Genomic DNA, 18,031 nt, shown 5'->3' with positions numbered 1-18,031 from the left:
CAAGATATGCTCCCATAATGAACTACCACATACTTCAGAGCTTCCCTAGACGATACAAAGACATTTAACCGGGCGTACGCATTTACCGTAAATACCCACTCAGCAAAGGAACGCTGTCAAAATCTGCAGCACCTTTGCGTAATCATTCCACAATACTCATTATAATGAATAGTTATCAATGTTCTTACGATCGCTGGCTCTTCTCTATGTGAAATCAAGCGTAAACTTCATAAACTTCACTAGACATGACATGAACACAAATCTAGGTTCCGCGTCAATGTGAACCTATGGAAACTCTAACAGAGCACTCCATAAGTTGTAATATTTGATCTTCAACGTAATGTGATATCCTCAAATTCTCGACATGGAGAATTGAAGTGGCCAGGTTTGTATTTTACAGAGGATATTAGGGTATAGTATGTACAAGCCTTGCTTATTTAAGACTAGTGCTATAACTCAGCGATGCATTGCGTGCATGATGTATAAATAGGTTTGTTTGCCTTTCTACCTACTTACAGGTGTGGCCATTTGCGGTCTCTATATCAGCATCAACATCTTAGTGGCCCAGCATTTCGAAAAGCGACGAACGACAGCATGCAGCCTCATGTTCACAGCCGGTGGCATCAACACCATGGTTCTTCCCAAACTCGTCGATTTCTTTCGCGTCACTTACGGCATTCGTGGCACATTCCTCCTATACGGAGCCTTCCTGATGAACGCCTTCCCTTTCGCTTTGGCTTTGAGGAGCCCGCCATGGTTACGTCAACGAAGATGTCCAGAACAGAGCAGGGATTTGGACGAGCCTATCGCAACTGTGGCCAATACGAGTGCTGAGTTTCGGGTAGAAAAATATGAAATTTGCAAGGCAGGGGAAGCAAACCATGAGCCACAAATTCTCGCAACTGGCGTAGCCTGCGCAGAAACATCACGCGCCATAGGTTTAAGTCCGATGCCTGATCAGAGCTCCGGGGCTCGTACATCGAAGTGGGAAATTTTTAAAATAAAAATATCGTTCTACACTGTAAAAAATGCGTTAAGTCCTTTTATGACGCTCACATATTTGGTTGATGCCTTAAGCTTCTCAGTCATTGTAAATACGCATCCTGTTTTCATTGTCGTATCCTCGGATTTAGTGAGTGACCGCGGGATAGCGCCTTCACACGCTGTTTATCTTCTTTACGCGCTATCCGCAAGTGACACACTTTGCCGATCTCTGTCAGGACTAGCCATAGACTCTGGGTTCTTATCACTCGAATCTGTCATGATCGTAGGGTTTCTCCTGCAAGGTGTGGCCTTCGAGCTGCTCTCATACTTCCGCCAGCTCACTGCAATGGTCATTATTTCGGTGCTAATGGGCACGACATTGGGATCGAGAATTGGTCTTCTAACCCCGCTTCTGGTAAACGACTTCGGCATGCAGAGGCTACCCGTCATGATAGGAGCAGTCTTCTTCTGCGAAGGAGCGACCGCGCTGCTGCTGCCACCTTTGATCGGTAAGAAATGCGGTCACTTTCAGTCTTTTTCCTTTTATGTCTTCTCTATATTTATGACGTCAACTGTGCAGGTTTCAAGTTAGATAGAACAACAGCTTCGGAGTGTTCTTCAGCGTAATAAACTACACCTAACCCTTCCTAAGTTCTTGAGTGGAGGGAAGTTTAAAACAACAAAGGTCGTTTATAATGACCCTTTGCTACTGTTTTTTTTTCAACACTTTTGCTTCATGTTGGTAGCGCTCTAGCCACTGTAGTAGCGCTGCGCATTTTATTATGCCGTACTTACTACTTAAAAAGCCACTAAAAGCTGAATGAAATGTTTTAACTGAAAGATGATACGATTTGTAGCACTCACTGCTTTTGTTCGACGAGCAAGAATGCGTTATTTCTTTAGAAATCCGAAAAGAAAGCTGGCATTTCTCTCACCCGCTTCCATTTCATTTTTTCGTGACGCAGACGTCAAGTAACATATTTGAGCGAGGCACCCGTGTGGTCTAGAGATTAAACGGTTGGCGCTAGGCCCTCTTAGGCTGGCAACGGTAGCTGTTACATCACCAATAAGCCATGGCCGACCACCGAGAACGTTTCTTTGACCGAGGAGCCTGGCTTTCGCTGTTATTATTTGTCACTGACCGAAAGAGAAATTCTTTTCACGGCTCCAGCGGCCGTTGTGCCCGCCTACACCGGACACACAAAGACTTCACGCCGGCCGCGAACGAAGCAGCGACAAGCGCCGTTTCAAATATCGCGCAAAAGCGGCTGCCAGGCTAGGCGTCTCTCACGCGGGAGCCTACATATAACCTCGTCTGGCGATCACGTCCATCTCATATTCCCTCCTCTCACGCGACGCGCCAACCTGGCGTGAAATCCTCCATGCGTGAAATACACACTCGCTTCCCGCGGCCGTCTCGAGTAGTCTTCGTCGGCGAACTTTGAAGCAGCTCCGCCCGGCCCAAACATGACAAAAGTAGAGCTATGCGCGCCCGATTTGCGGGTTATTTATCAACAGCGACTCGCAGCGAGCGGAAGAGCACAGGTTCGAATCGGTCGGATAACCCCATGCGGTAAGTACCCTAACCTTTCACTGGCGATAAGGCTCGAACCGGGCACGCCTTACCGGTAGCAACATCCGCGCGCGGAGAACGGATTCGAAACTCAGGCGGGTCGATTAAGCATCTGCAGTGCATCTTGTTTCTTTTGCCATTTCCTGCCGGAAATATTGTTTGCAGAAGCTCTGGCCTTCACCGTGGTAGGTTTTTGACTTCGTTAATTGCGCACCAATCCTTTTTCCAAAACGACACTGAAAGCATGATGGCTGGCAAGCGTGAGGGAAGCAGACTGTCTCGCAGTGTATAGAATCCGTAGTCTGAGTTTTTTAAATTACGTCAGCTCACGGAAAGCTTTTATTTACATTTATTTCACGTGCTAGACCACTTCGGAACTGTTTATTTTAGGAAAAAAACATTTATAGATGCGTCTCCAACCAGCTCTCGCCGTGCACAACAGTTGTGGCGTCACAAACCGTAGTACCCGAAAGTGTGCGGGGCGTCAGCACCCGTTTTCACGTTTCTGGAATTCTCTTCCTTGTTAAAGAACTGCGAGTTGCGATAACGGTGATTTTGCTGCCGGCACGGCACCTTAATGTATCGACACAAGCCAATTTGTTTACACTGCTTAGTGGACCTTTAGGGTGATAATAGTGTAACGTAGTATTTTGGTCACATACTGCCGCTACTGTAGCATGAAGATCGGAAGGAAAAAGTCGAGACGTCGAAGAAGTTTTAAGGTTAACTTGTTTACTTTACTGATGACATTGATGAAATTTGGCACATACAAACTTGAAACAATTACACTTATTACATAGATGAAATAGACAGTCAAAGATTCAGAGTACTTAACGGGACATAGTTGGCGGGCGAATGGCTCCCGGCGGGAGGGCACGACGACGAGCGGCAGAGTGCGGCTCTCCTGGTGTTGCTCGCTCTCTCCCCTCGCAATCGCCAGAGGGGCCGCGTTATATTTGCTTTGGGGGGACGCATTGGGGGAAAAAGCGCATCCTAGCGTGTGCGGACCGGGTGGTAAAAGGCTAAGGCACACCCGCAGCCAATCAGGAAGACGCTTCTTAGCTCCAATCAGACATGTCCCCGCCAAAGTGAAAAGGACCAAAAACACAGACACAAGGTTCCGACTCGAAAACGCGCGCTTGGAGAATTACGGGCGTAGAGCAAGTAGTTAGACAAAACACACTAAAGTAAACAGGAGAAGAAACAGGAAGGTCGTCGGAAGAACACTGAAGACACGGAGCCCGAACGCGACCAGCGCGCACGCCACGGGGGGGAAGGGAGCGCCGCGGCCGTGGTAACAGGAGATGCGGGGATGGTCCCTCTCGAGAGCCGCGTCTCCCGGGTCGGCCGACGGGCCAACACACACTCGGCAACACGTTTCTTAGAAAAGCGGGGCCTCGGTGGCCGAAGAGGAATGCTAAAAAATTGAAAAAAGCAAATGGAACCGGGGCTTCGCGACACCTTCCCCGACGGAAAAAAAGAGTGCCCTCACTCTTGCACTAAGTCTAAAACATAAGAACACATTTTCGCCAACTGACAGGGATACTGAAATGACTTGGCGTACGGACTCGAGAAGAAGAAACGCACTTTCTAACATAAGAGTCAACAAACTATGTCCGTCGGATCAGTCAACGCATACACGGTCACTTGATGGAGTTCCGTTTTCAGTTCACGCACGCATATAGTCTCTTGTCCAACACAGGCGAAACACTTCTTTTACACGACACAACAAGAAAACAACAGGGACACCATGAATAATATCGAAATAACATGCGCATTCTAAAAGCCACATCAAGACACCGTAAAGCTCTCCGGCATTCATGCCATATACAAAGTTCTGAGGAGCTTGACGCGAAATAAAATCTCTCCTTAGACAGCAGGTCGCATAAACATAACACTGAAGCTATCCTCTAGCCAACTTCAAGTAACCAGCAAATAAAAATAAAAACAAGCGCATTCTCGGCCATCGTCACTCAAGCAAATACTCAGTGCCTTAAAGATAGGAGTACACACAGTTCATAAGAAGGCACTAGAAAACTGAAATAAAATTATATACAAGTGCTCACTGTATTGGAGTTATATCTCACCGGCAAGTGGAAATCTACGCACACTAGCCACTGTTGGGCACTTGACTTGACACAACATATCTGCATTCGACTCTGCTCTTTCTAAAACCATCTTTCTCGTCCACTATGACAAGAGTATACCCCAAGTAAATCGAAACGCTTTCTGAAACATTGGCAAACAACACAAAGGAACGGCTACGAAAACGAGTTGCAAGAAAACTACTAGAAACCAACACGAAAGAACAGCTCAAGAAAAACGAGTTATCATACAAACTGCCGACCATCCAAACATAAAAGCTACAAAATGCAAAACTTGATATTCGGGCGCATGATACAAGAGATGTTGGCGCCTGACGAGGCCTTTCAGACGCTCCTAACCGCTCAATACTCCTATACAAACAATAAAACAAACAAAAAAAGAACATTGATACACACTTTTTTCATGAACAGGAGCGGTAGAAATGATAAAGATAACACATGATGAAATATTTGCACACAAGACTTTAAAAGTATATGTATCAGCTAGCCTACATGCTCACAGAAGAAGAACAGAGACTGCCGAATATCAGCAGTGGTGAGAAACTCTCGCCAACCCGACGCATCCGCAGAACTGCATACCCGCTAGCTCTCCCCGTCCGCGGCATCCCGGGCACCCCTGCTGGTGTCTTTGTTTGTACTTCGAGCAGCGGCGTGCAGCGGAAACATCTCTCAACTCCTCGTTTCCCTCAGACCCCCAACCCCGAAGTGGCTGCCGTATATGATTCAAGACAAAACCTAACTTCGGTGGAAAGGAGCCGAGGAAACGGATATCAGCAGTCTCTAATATAGCGAGATCTGCGTAAAAATCAGCCTTTTCATAGGCGCGTGGGGGCTTCTTCTTCGGGGCTCCTTCGCCGTGAGAGCCGAACACTTGTGCCGTTAAGATTCTGACTACAAGGCTGTCCAACTCCCGCGCGAAGAGCCCACATACCCCACGATAAAACGGCTGCACGCTCATAAATTGTTGCCTTAGCATCTACAGCGGCTAGTTACATAAGCAGGCTGGTGCTGGCAAAGAAAATGAAGCAAAGACAACCAATCAGTGGGCGCCCCAGACACGCGGAGAAGAAAAACCTACAGGCCCACAGTCATGCGGTGCGCCGAGAGGCAAAAATCTCTCACCTTACTGCGTGCGCGGAAATTAGGCGACCGCGATGAAGGAAGGCGGTCGCTGCGGCGTTCGGTCCGCGTCGGGGCCGGGGGCTCTTCTTCGCAGGAGCGGGTGCCGAGCATGACGGGCCCGGCTTGCCGCGGGCTGGAAGCGCGGTGACGGCCGCGAAGTCAGAGAGTCCTTTCCTGTGCCGCGCATGTCGCCGCTTGCCAGTCTTGCCCGCGGTGTGCGGACGAATGTTGTGAAGCCAGGTGAAGCAGATGAGGCCTGCTCGGCAGACTCGATGGAGAGGCCGACGACGAGCAGCAGGAAGATGAGCGAGGAGAGGGGGGAGCCCATGATGGCAGAGGGGGTGTTCGCTACCCCGCACCTATCACCACTTTTGTAACGTAGTATTTTGGTCACATACTGCCGCTACTGTAGCATGAAGATCGGAAGGAAAAAGTCGAGACGTCGAAGAAGTTTTAAGGTTAACTTGTTTACTTTACTGATGACATTGATGAAATTTGGCACATACAAACTTGAAACAATTACACTTATTACATAGATGAAATAGACAGTCAAAGATTCAGAGTACTTAACGGGACATAGTTGGCGGGCGAATGGCTCCCGGCGGGAGGGCACGACGACGAGCGGCAGAGTGCGGCTCTCCTGGTGTTGCTCGCTCTCTCCCCTCGCAATCGCCAGAGGGGCCGCGTTATATTTGCTTTGGGGGGACGCATTGGGGGAAAAAGCGCATCCTAGCGTGTGCGGACCGGGTGGTAAAAGGCTAAGGCACACCCGCAGCCAATCAGGAAGACGCTTCTTAGCTCCAATCAGACATGTCCCCGCCAAAGTGAAAAGGACCAAAAACACAGACACAAGGTTCCGACTCGAAAACGCGCGCTTGGAGAATTACGGGCGTAGAGCAAGTAGTTAGACAAAACACACTAAAGTAAACAGGAGAAGAAACAGGAAGGTCGTCGGAAGAACACTGAAGACACGGAGCCCGAACGCGACCAGCGCGCACGCCACGGGGGGGAAGGGAGCGCCGCGGCCGTGGTAACAGGAGATGCGGAGATGGTCCCTCTCGAGAGCCGCGTCTCCCGGGTCGGCCGACGGGCCAACACACACTCGGCAACACGTTTCTTAGAAAAGCGGGGCCTCGGTGGCCGAAGAGGAATGCTAAAAAATTGAAAAAAGCAAATGGAACCGGGGCTTCGCGACAATAGGACAAAATGTCTGGTGCGTCACAGGCCTTGTGCATTGCAACGCCTTAAAGGGATCCTCAACCTGGTCATAAACTTTATCAGTTTACCTCACGACATTAAAGGCCAACTGCAGCAAACATTTACCGGCCCCAAATTCTGTTTCAACGTGTGGTTACACACCACTAAAGTCTCTTGTGACCTAATTTTAAACTCCACACATGCGCAGTATTTTTATTAAAACCGTTCGAAAACACGCCACTTCAGCCGATGCAGCACCTAGCGGAGCGTCGACACAACTGGTCGCCACTGCGCAACCTTCCGGATGTGACGTTCCAGTCAGGACTCCCGTGCGGCCGTCCCCACTCCTCAGTAGCCATTTTACGTGCGGCACCACGTAAATGAGCAGCGTAATTTTTGCATTTTGCATGAATAATTGTTTTTACACGTTTCCGAAATGCGAGCGGCTTAAGAAGCGCTGTGTTGCCGATGAAACAGCAAATTCGAAGAATGCCGGGATCGGTCTACGCGAGGCAATACTGGCAATACACCGTCGGCGAGCGAGTACGGCAGTTACACAACGGCTGATTTCGTGTACGCGACGGCGGCAGCAGGCTATCGGTCGACTAGACAGGCACGCGAGACGCGTGCACGGCCTACGCCAGGCGATACGCTGTTGGCGCGGCTGCTCGGCTGTGCTCGGTGTGTCGGCGCGCGAATGACTACGGCAGCTGTGCGGCGCACTGCAGGCTCGCGGACGGGCGTCTCTACGAGTGCGTAATACCAGAGTCCTTCAAAAGCATTCAAGGACTCTGGTAATACGCAGAACGGCCGACGCGAGACGGTACGCTGTTGTCGCGACCGGTCGGGGCGCGAACGAGTACGGTAGATAGCTGTGCGGCCGACTGCACGATCGCGGCCCGTCGACTCTTGGAGAGCCCGAGTGGCGTGAGTACGGCCGACGCGAGGCGAACGCTGTTGTCACTGTTATCATGCCCGTCGGGGCGCGACCAAGTACAGCATGCGGCGCAATGCACGGAGTCGATTCATTTCAAACTTCGTCAAAAAATGATTGAAAACTAGCCGCTGTTGGAAGCATTTCTCTCACCAGTTAAACAACAAAGTTGAAAAAGGGGGCACATTTGGAAGCATTGAGCCATCGATCAGGAAAGGGCACTGCTTCACGGCGCCAGCGAAGAGACTGCAGGGCTTTCATCGCTGCATGGCCATATATGGCGTCATTATCTAAAGATTCGACACGGGCACCCTGCTAACAGGAACAAAACTACCCGTGTAAGCAAAAATAATAAAATGCTGAATTTACACTTTGATAAAATGCGCTGAAACGGAATTGTTACACGCTAGCCGTCATGTTTCGACGCTTCACTCCCACGGTAGCTTTTGTTTTTCTTTTCTTCCGTCACAAGTACAGGATGGTTCGATCGGCATAGGGTATATTACCTGTGCCGGCGCCCGTGGAGCGCTCAACACTGCCTTTTGTGCACTGCACTGAATTTTCTAGCTCCCAGCTTCGTCACAATGCCTCGCGGTGCCTGTATTTTCGGTTTAGCGGGCGGTTATAGGCGTGTCTCAGCAGCTCACAGCGAAGCAATAATGGTTACACGAACTTACCAACCAGTTTTCGTGCATGTTTAAGTGTTAAAAAAAAAACAGACGACCCGAAACACATCGAATGCGCGCCGTCTTCTCGCGGGTAGCCGCGGAAGAATCTGCCGGCTGCGCCCACTCGATTCCTGAGTGTAACGTCACTTCCGGCCGGCCGTAATGGCCGCTCTTTTTTTTTCCAGTTTCGGTTTTAAAATAGCATTTTTTATCTTCGTTTACGATGCGGCGACGCATATTTGGGCCCCCAAATTTTGCAGGTAGCACCTTTTAAGGTAATACAACCGGGAAATAGTGCATTTAAGTACCCGCAAATTTCGTTGCACTTAGCCTTGAAGTACTGAATAAGTAGGATGTGTTCTGAGTTTTTTCCTGTCGATGAGCGGGTATATTTAAAAAGAAGTTCCTTTAGAAGTTCTCAGTTGCTCGGTCAGTTTTCCTCGTTGATTTGCTGGCGTCTGCTGCGCCAACACATTGGAAATTTCGCAGGGCTAATTTTAGCGGGTTGATTGCATATATCTCACCTGTGAATCTCCTGCATTACTGCCGACAAATTTATGTGTCGGATAAAAACCCAAAATTTATCACTGGAATCCCATTAAGACGCGTTGCAAACTAGAGTGACACCATTGCAGTAGTCACTCAATTGCTGAATTCGATTAAATAGGTCACCGGTAAAAAGCGCAAAGGCTCATGGGCGCATTGTTTTTGCTCCCGCGGAGTCCCGGAACTTCCTGTTCGAAAGGTTTCCTGGCCTGACGTAGGTGGGCGGCTTTCACGCGAGCGTGTGCTTATTGTTTATCTTTTTCAAGCGAAAAAAAAAACGCTCATGCATCGCGCATTCAACGAATAACAATGACGAATCCTACTAGGGGCTCCTCTGAAAGGTAAGCAATCTGTGACGAATAAACAACACGCACATGCGCGCGTAAAAGCCGTCAGCGTACGGGAGGCCAGGCGACATCTCGAACCGGAAGTGGCAAGAGCAGACGACGCACCCATGAGCCTTTGCGCTTTTTACCAGTCACCTATTCTCTCGCGTTCGCCCTGCTTTGGCGCCATTATTTGAAACCTTTATTTTCCTACGTTATTGGAGCAGCTCGAAGAGACATCTTTTACTTACTATTTCCTTATATCTCGCATGTCTTTCACACTGTTTTTACCGTGTTTTTATTTATATTGCAAACTCAATTCAACGCCGGCCTTTAATTACAAGATCTTGAACGCTGCTACTGTCAGTTGTGCACTTGAGTTTCGCCTCACACATGCCTATTGTTTTAGTTTTGCTGAACAACGCTTATTTGTAGGATGCATTTTACTAATTTCAGCGCTTTAGAACAGTCTCGCTTGTATATGCTTCGTGTTAAAACATGCTCCAACTTTTTATCGTGAGGCTGTCTCGAGTGAAGGAGACAGATAGACACAGACGGCCAGGCAGACAGACAGGCCAAAAGTTTTGCTATTGGGTGGCAGAGGAAAGGTTATCGTCTTTAAAAACATCTCAGTTCATCAGGGATATGAAGACGTGTTTCCAGAGTATAAGGGCGTTACCACCAGCTACCTCCACACGTTTCCAGTGGCATAACAAGAGTTGGCCTGGTGCCACTGAGTGAAATGTGAACGGTACAGCACGTGAGTCGAGCAGGCACGCCCCAGCAGCGCGGAACTTTGATTAAGTGGAAGCTGTCGCGTTAAAAAATCCCCGGGCTGCCTGTTTAATTAATTTGTGCTAGATGACAAAAAAAAAGCGAAGAAAAAGGCGCAATTGCGATGTATAAGTAAAGAAGTCTTCGATTAGTAGAACCAGGCTTTCGGTTTGAAAGCACGTAAGCAGGCGTAAGTGCCCTGAGGTATTTCTTCTTACGCGATTTATATTGCTCACGATGAAACGAAGCGCGAAGCAACAACGACAACCACGAGGAACAAATACAGCGGGACGAAACGCTCCGCCCCGTTGTATTTGGTCCTCCTGGTTGTCGTTGTTTCTTCGCGCTTCGTTTCACAATGAACCCTTGCCAACTCGCCCAGCTTTCTTTGTTACTTCAATTTATAATGCTACATGATAAATAAACAGTTTCTGCTGCAAAGCCCACAAATTCTTGCAGTGAATGTTGGCGATCTTTGAAGGCATTTTGTTATTGTCTTCCCTGCGACGCTTCTGAGGTCGACAACCGTTTGGTACGTTACGAAAAATTTCGGTGTCGAAGCATAGCCAATTTTTCTTCATGATCGGTTGCTGTAAAATGCGGGTAAGCCGAAGGGGTCGCATGTTCAGGTTTGATTCGACTCTGTAGTAACAGCATTATAATCAGTGGGAAGAGCAAGCACTGCGCACACATAACTGATTTGTTTTTCGCCACGATAATTAGCCCTTTTGGTGTTTTGCAATGGGAATTTTTCATTGTATCCTATACTTTCAGGGTGCTTCAGGGACAAGATGGGATCCTACTCCGGTCTTTTCCACACCATGGCTGCAGTGAATCTTTTGTTGTTCGTCGTCTGGGTGCTCAGGAAGCATAGGCAGCGGAAACTGTGTACAGATGTTTGAGAAAAGACAGTATTTCAACATAAAAATTGTGCCAAGTGAAGTTGTATCGAGAAGAAACGAAAACTTTTCACCGTGCCCAGCAAAAGACGACAAATTCTTACTTGCTTTGACGGTTTACTTTTTCCTCGGCATTGCGTATTTATTGCAGCAAGCGCAACTTCGTAATCTATTTATTGCGATAAAAGTGTTGGCGATTCCAAAATAAAATATCCAAAAAGATCTGACGCGCCAGTTGGGGAGATATTCGCTAAAAATGCGCCCATTCACTCCGAACAGATGGCTACCTACCAGCGAAGCTCTAAAGTGCACATATTTGTAAGAAAGGGGAAGCGCCACACACGGGACAGATCGAACACGAGGCAAACCGTTGGGCTTACTACCAACCAAATGAATTTATTGCATCGGGCCGCCGGTTTTATACATGCTGGTCGAACCCCAAAACTACGCGGAATGAGGAATGGGGTAGGAACAAGGAAAAACCGCAAAAAAATCAAAATGTTGGGCAAGGAGAACGCAAAACGCGTGTCAAGTCGACAGATAAGGAATCTCTTTCGAGGAGCGAGATGCTTGGAGCATAGAGTGTCCAGTCGTCCCGTTTAGACCGAGACAGTCCGTTTTTGAGGTCTGCTACTGGCGTCCCGTCTTCTTCTTCCAGTATACAAGAATGTCCCTTTTCGCAGGACCGCGAAGCTTCGAAATTGGCACCAAGAAATTTGATCAAACGAAAGTGTGCCGGCCCGTTAAAGCACATTTTACAGATATGACTTTGAGTGCCTTGAAAATGTTTACCAAGAGTGTACAATGTAGATCGGTTCTTACCGAAAAATTCTGAAGTTTCTTGCCGAAGACGACTTTGAAGAGGCATTTTTTTTACCAGCCGACAATTGTCAAGCAAAACATTGAAAAGAAGCAAGAAGATTGGAAGTCTTGAGATATTTCGGTTTCTGGAAGATGGGTGCAATTCTTTAAGGAGACAGCAACACGGGATGTACGCTGCGCTGAGATTTCTCGCGTTGCGGAACTGGCCCTCTTTTTTCCTGGAATCATGGCTCCAGTGGAGCGCGTTTTTTTTTTTCATTGTGAACTGGGCGTGGACATCAACATTCTGTCAACATTGCGTGAAGTGTTGCTTGTGCGGCTGACTTTCCGCACGCTCGAAGAATGAAGCAACCGACTGTTGCTGGATGAAGTCTTGCTTTAAAAAATTCTATCGTCCACAAAATACACCAACAAAAGAGCTGAAGCGGTACCTTCGAAATTAATGCGCGTAATTGTACCCTGAGAGGGTTGTTCCCTTGGCCTAAAAGATTCAGCGTCTAAAGGTCCAACGAGTCGAAAGATCCAACGAGACGAAAGGTCCAACAGTGGATATTCCGTCTCGTTGGACATTCAGGCTCGATTGGACCTTCAGACTCGGTGGATCTTTCGTCTCGTTGGACATTCAGGCTCGATTGGACCTTCCGTCCCGGTGGATCTTTCGTCTCGTTGGACATTCAGGCTCCTCCGTATTATATGAACGTCTGAAGCACTCTACAATCACCTTCACTACCCAATTCACAAAATTAATAGCGAGAACGTCTGCGTTTCAGGTGCGAGTATATAACTTCGCTCAAGTACACGATTATTTAAATTTTAATATACTCCCGGCGTTGGCCTTTCCACGTGATCAGGAATGTTATTTCCGAACAACAGGTTCACGAAGATGAAATGATTAGTTTATGATATGTATGCTATCACTGTCATATCGACTGAAGAGCGCCCACAACAAACATTTCTGCGAATGCGCTGGATTCTCCTTTATGCCTGTGTGTGCCTGTGTTAGGGTGTGCGAGATATATTAAATTCCCCTTAGCAAGAAAGCGCCAATCGCCTATCTACAAATAATATCTTCCTACGAACGAACTCAAGTTCCTTCCCGCCGCATGGACACGTGCAGCATGCTTAAGGAAGCCTACCTGAAATCTGCGGACATTCACTTTCTCAATTGTGCACTTTACTATTTTCTTTTATAGTTTAGATGGGTTCACGGGAGTGCACAAGTCCCATTTATATCATTCAAATGACTTCACTCTCTCTACCTGGAAGCCTAACTATTTTTAAATTATTAGAAATTGCCCCATTTTACTGCACTGCCTTTCGATCCTGCGGAAGACTGTGCGCAATACCGCCCTCACCAGAGTGAATGGATAAAGCCCGAAAGGCAATGTTTTGTTCGTCTGTGATCATTCAACTGTTTTAAGGAACTGAGTAAGCTGAATAACGGCAGGATATTGACCCTCAAGGGTCACAGTGCAGTGTATTTGCGCCACCCTTGCACGAAAGTGTTGTTCTCGGGCCTTAATTTCCCAGCAACCGACATTACGCTGTTATGACGCGATTCGATGAAAGCCTATCGAGTTCTTTGTTGCAGCTCCGAGACGAAGCTTGGAGGTTCATTTTTGTCCACTTCTTTTAAGAGCGGAAGGTACATATTTGTTTTTAGAAATGCGGTGGCACGTTTTAGCGGTCTTTGGGACGTCTCAGCCCGCATTTCGACGGTTTAGCGGATTTGTGTTGGCCATAGTGTCGGCAGAGGGTTGAGAATACCCGCCAAATTCTTCAAGCTTTTAAATGTGGCTAACGGGATTCAAAAAGCGCAAAAAGACGGGACAAGAAACGACTAAACACGGCGGTGCTTTTTGCACGTCTTTTTGCGCTGTTACGAATTCAGTAAGTATGCACCAAATAGCCCAAGCCACCGTTCTAACGAAGTTAAAATATGACTGAGGACGAATTTTTTTTCGGAAAGCAGGAATATGCACCCTTAACAACAGGAATGACCAGAAACACATGCGGACCACCTGTGACGTTTTTCTATACACATCACCTTGTGCATGGAAGTCGGATTACCCGAAGGTGACGGTTAAGTTATTTGTAAACATGAGGGAATTACTTTTTGAGATTAAAGTCTGGAGTCCCTAGACTGGGTTTCGACCACTCTGGTTGCGTTTACGCGACTTTCTTGGTAGAAAAATAATTTTAATGTGTTGTCCTAATCTGTGCGTCCTCCTTGCCGATTTAATTTCGTATGACGTTTACTCTTGTAGGCTCAGCTTCACTGCGCCCACTGCGGCTCGTCGACCCTAGGCCGGCCGCCCGCGGGTCGTCGCAATTCATACCATAAGTTGAAACTAAGCCACGACAAGAATTGTGTCCGGAAGCATGTGGCTTTATTTTGCTAGTTTGCAAAAAGTCCAAGTCAATGTATCTCTACACTAGCGCACATGCAATACGTTGTTGTGAATCGGCCAGCGTCGCCGTACTTTCCCGCATCACTCCTCGGCTGTGCGGCGAAGCCACTGCGGGCGCCTTTGAAAACAGGCGGCACCATGTCGGTGACAAGTTTCGACAAGCCGAGTCAGACGCTTCGCTTTCGGCGCATTTCAAAACTCCGGCGGCTGCCGGCGAGGCTCGTCTCAACGCTCTTCAAGGACACAGAGGCCCCGTCGATCGCAACGGAGTCCTTCTCTCTCCCCTCTCTCGGACTCAACGTGCGCCGAGGCTACCGACGACTAACGAACTCTGGAAAGAGCGTTGTGTGTGTCTGTGACGTTCGTGGCGTGTTGCTACTTGTTGGCGTTCTGACCGTTACCGCTTTTGGGTATAAATAGAGCTGCCCAAGCGCTGTAATTCAATCCTGTTAGAGCAGCGAATCCATGCTGTCGCTCTGCTGGAGTCCTGTATTGTAACCTCGCCCATCGGGGCATTGTTTTTTTGGCTTCGGCTCACCTCTCGCTATGAAGTAAACAGTTACGTTGTCCTATCAGCGTCTGGACCTCTTCCCGGCTGTAGTCGGCCTTCACGGTCGCAACAACTGGTTGGCAGCGGTCGGATGGCAACTTCGTAACACCTGAAGCCAATGGTGCGAGACCCAACACCACGGACGTCAAGGCGGCTTCGGACTTCGCAGAATTCACGGCGGTCAATGGTGAGTGCGGGACTTTTCTTCACTGAGTTTTACCAGGCTTCTGAGGATAGCTGGTAGGGCGTGTGTTTTTGTCGCGTGGGTTATTCGCGCAAAACATTTTTTGGAGCAGTGGGAAAGCAGTACTCTAGACCGGCCATGAATTTGAAGGCGTTGAAAAAACCGCAGTTGTTGGAGCTTGCAAAAGAGGTGCGCTTGGATGTTACGGACGCGCTGAGAAAGCCAGAGGTGATAAACGCTATACTCGCTGTCGGGGCTGACGATGAGGAGCTGTCTGAATGCATTGAGCTGGTCAATGGCAGGGAGACCGCGAAACGTCAGGCCGCCGAGGCGGAGGCTGAACGCCAGCGTGAGGAACGCGAGGAAAGAAAACGACAGCACGAGGCAAAGATGCGATGGTGCAACCTCGAACGCGAGCGCCTCGAACAGGAAAGAAAGAGGCTCGAGCGAGAGAGACTCCAACGGGAGAACAAGAACCGAGAGCACGAAATTCAACTCGAGCAGGACGAAGTGAAGCCCGAGTTAGAATTGTTGCTCGAAAAAGACCTCGTTGTTGAGGAAAGCACCGTGCCAGCGCTGCCAGTAGCAGACGCTCGGGAGCGCGAGTCGGAGGCGACGGTTGCGGCCCAGCAGCGCGGCAAGGTTGCTGAGAGGGATAACGACGGCGCATTAGCTCAGACTGTCGGCAGAGGCGGCAGAGGGCAGTGCGTGTCCACTGAGTGCGATAATGTGCCGGCGTTTGTTTTGGAGATCTCGGCAGAGTGTTCGGACGGTTCAAATTCGCGGGAGGCCTTGGGAACGGCTACCGACTTGAACGTGAACACTTCGCGAGATAGCGAGGCTTCGCTGGAATGCGTAAACCGTGAGGTTACCGAGAGGCCGCACGAGTCCGCTGAAACGGAGGATGCTCCTTCGGACGGTAGTGCAGAAACGAGCGACGTGGTGGGAAAGCCTGCAGTCGAGGCAGCAAACGGTTTGCACGGTTCAGTTGGGAATCATGACGATCTCGCCACTGAGCAAGCCGATTCCGCCCTGCCACCAGCTCAGGTAACCAACCTCGAGCAACGGCCAGCCGAGCTCGTAGAGATTCAGGTGTCTGGGGCGGCTGAACCGTCTTTTGAGACAGGGCAGCCTGGTTGTAGTGTATGTAGTTCTGGCAGTGAGGAAGGAGAACGGGAACACGCTTCGGTCTTCGCGTGCCGAGGCTGCCGCCGTAAGCGCGAGGGACGAAGAGGTAGTGACTGTTGGGAACTACAAACACTACAAGGTGTCTAAAGAGCTCCTCCTGCCCTTGTCAATCCCAGCTGATGCTCCGGGCGATGGGCAAACATCAGCTGAGCTAGTTGAGATTCCGGTGTCGCCTGTGGCTGAGCCGAAGTCGGGAACCGATCAGCCTAGAGGAAAGAACGTAAACGCGTTCCGATGTTCGCTTGCCGAACGCGTTCGCGAAAAGGTGAGCAACGAGGAGAGAGGGAAAACTTCCGCGCGTACTCGCGGCGCGTGTTTCAGTGCCCGGCGAGACCTGCATGTGTTCTCTACCGAGAGGCAAAACTTCGCCCTGTAAATATTTTCATATTAATAAACACTTTCTCTCTCTCTCTTTCAGTGCGGGCACGCCAAGGGGCAAAGCCGTGAGCTCGCTTCGCGCCAAGGGAACGATGCCTCCAAGGAGTGCGCGCATAACGTATGAACGGAGGAAAATCCCGTTCGCTCCTCGGCGCACTCGACCTTTGTCGAAAACAACGGCCGGTGTCCTTTCACGCGGTCGCTGCAGCTTTCAGAGAACTGGCGCACCTAAAGTGCGGCACAGAAGGGGGAAAAGCTCAGGGCAATGACAAGAGCTCAATTCGCAGCTCTCAGCGCGAGAAGTGGCCTGTAGACGCCTGACTTTCTCAAATTCATTGTTTTTCCTGAAGTAGGTTTCGCCCTTTACGATTACGTTTTTTTTGTGGGACATTTCCAATCCCGCGAAATGTCAACTTTCAAGTTTGTTCACTTGTCTAAAGTACTGCTGGGCTAAAATATAACTAGTGTAGTTAGTTATTAGCGTATTTTATCGCAACTAAAAGCCTGGTAGATCTTCAGTGTGGATTTGTCTTAGCACTTGCCGGCGATGCGGTTGTGTCTTCCTGTGTTGTTCTGTTGCTTGCCTGACCAAGCCAGAGACGTTCTTAGGGAGCCACTACTCGTCCAGTAACCTGCCCGGTGAAGCTCCCGCACGGTGTCGTACAGCCCAGGCCTGGAGTCGAGCGTCTGCCGAGCACTTCACTTCGAAAGCATCCCTCCGGACAACGGTTGTAGACCCTTATCCATCGGGATCTCGGACCCCCGGCGGAGAAGCTGTAACGAATTGGCCAGCGTCACCGTACTTTCCCGCATCACTCCTCGGCTGTGCGGCGAAGCCACGGCGTGCGCCTTTGAAAACAGGCGGCACTATGTCGGTGACAAGTTTCGACAAGCCGAGTCAGACGTTTCGCTTTCGGCGCATTTCAAAAATTCGGCGGCTGCCGGCGAGGCTCGTCTCAACGCTCTTCAAGGACACAGAGGCCCCGTCGATCGCAACGGAGTCCTCCTCTCTCCCCTCTCTCGGACTCAACGTGCGCCGAGGCTACCGACGACTAACGAACTCTGGAGAGAGCGTTGTGTGTGTCTGTGACGTTCGTGGCGTGTTGCTACTTGTTGGCGTTTTGACCGTTACCGCTTTTGGGTATAAATAGAGCTGCTCAAGCGCTGTAATTCATTCCTGTTAGAGCAGCGAATCCATGCTGTCACTCTGCTCGAGTCCTGTATTGTAACCTCGCCCGTCGGGGCATTGTTTTTTTTTTGGCTTCGGCTCACCTCTCGCTATGAAGTAAACAGTTACGTTAGCCTACTGCTTCTGGACTTCTGCACGGCTGCAACAGCGGCTGGCCGCTCGCATCATACACGCTACCCCT

The 18,031-nt window shown here is 49.3% G+C and overlaps 1 long non-coding RNA gene across 1 annotated transcript in view; it reads left to right on the top strand.

Moving 5' to 3' along the window:
* The window catches only part of LOC144147133 (uncharacterized), a 28,193-nt gene extending 14,680 nt beyond the window's left edge, over nt 1-13,513 (top strand). Inside the window, exons 3-4 of the long non-coding RNA XR_013317832.1 lie at nt 519-1,493; nt 11,004-13,513. This is a non-coding gene — a long non-coding RNA (uncharacterized LOC144147133). The remainder of the gene's footprint in view (nt 1-518; nt 1,494-11,003) is intronic.
* The last annotated feature ends 4,518 nt before the right edge of the window (nt 13,514-18,031 follow it).

This window comes from Haemaphysalis longicornis, unplaced genomic scaffold, assembly GCF_048455015.1.
Source record: "Haemaphysalis longicornis isolate Haplotype H1 unplaced genomic scaffold, Haemaphysalis longicornis Haplotype H1 scaffold_7, whole genome shotgun sequence".
NCBI lineage: Eukaryota > Metazoa > Arthropoda > Arachnida > Ixodida > Ixodidae > Haemaphysalis > Haemaphysalis longicornis.
This window is presented reverse-complemented; position numbering and strand designations above follow the sequence as displayed.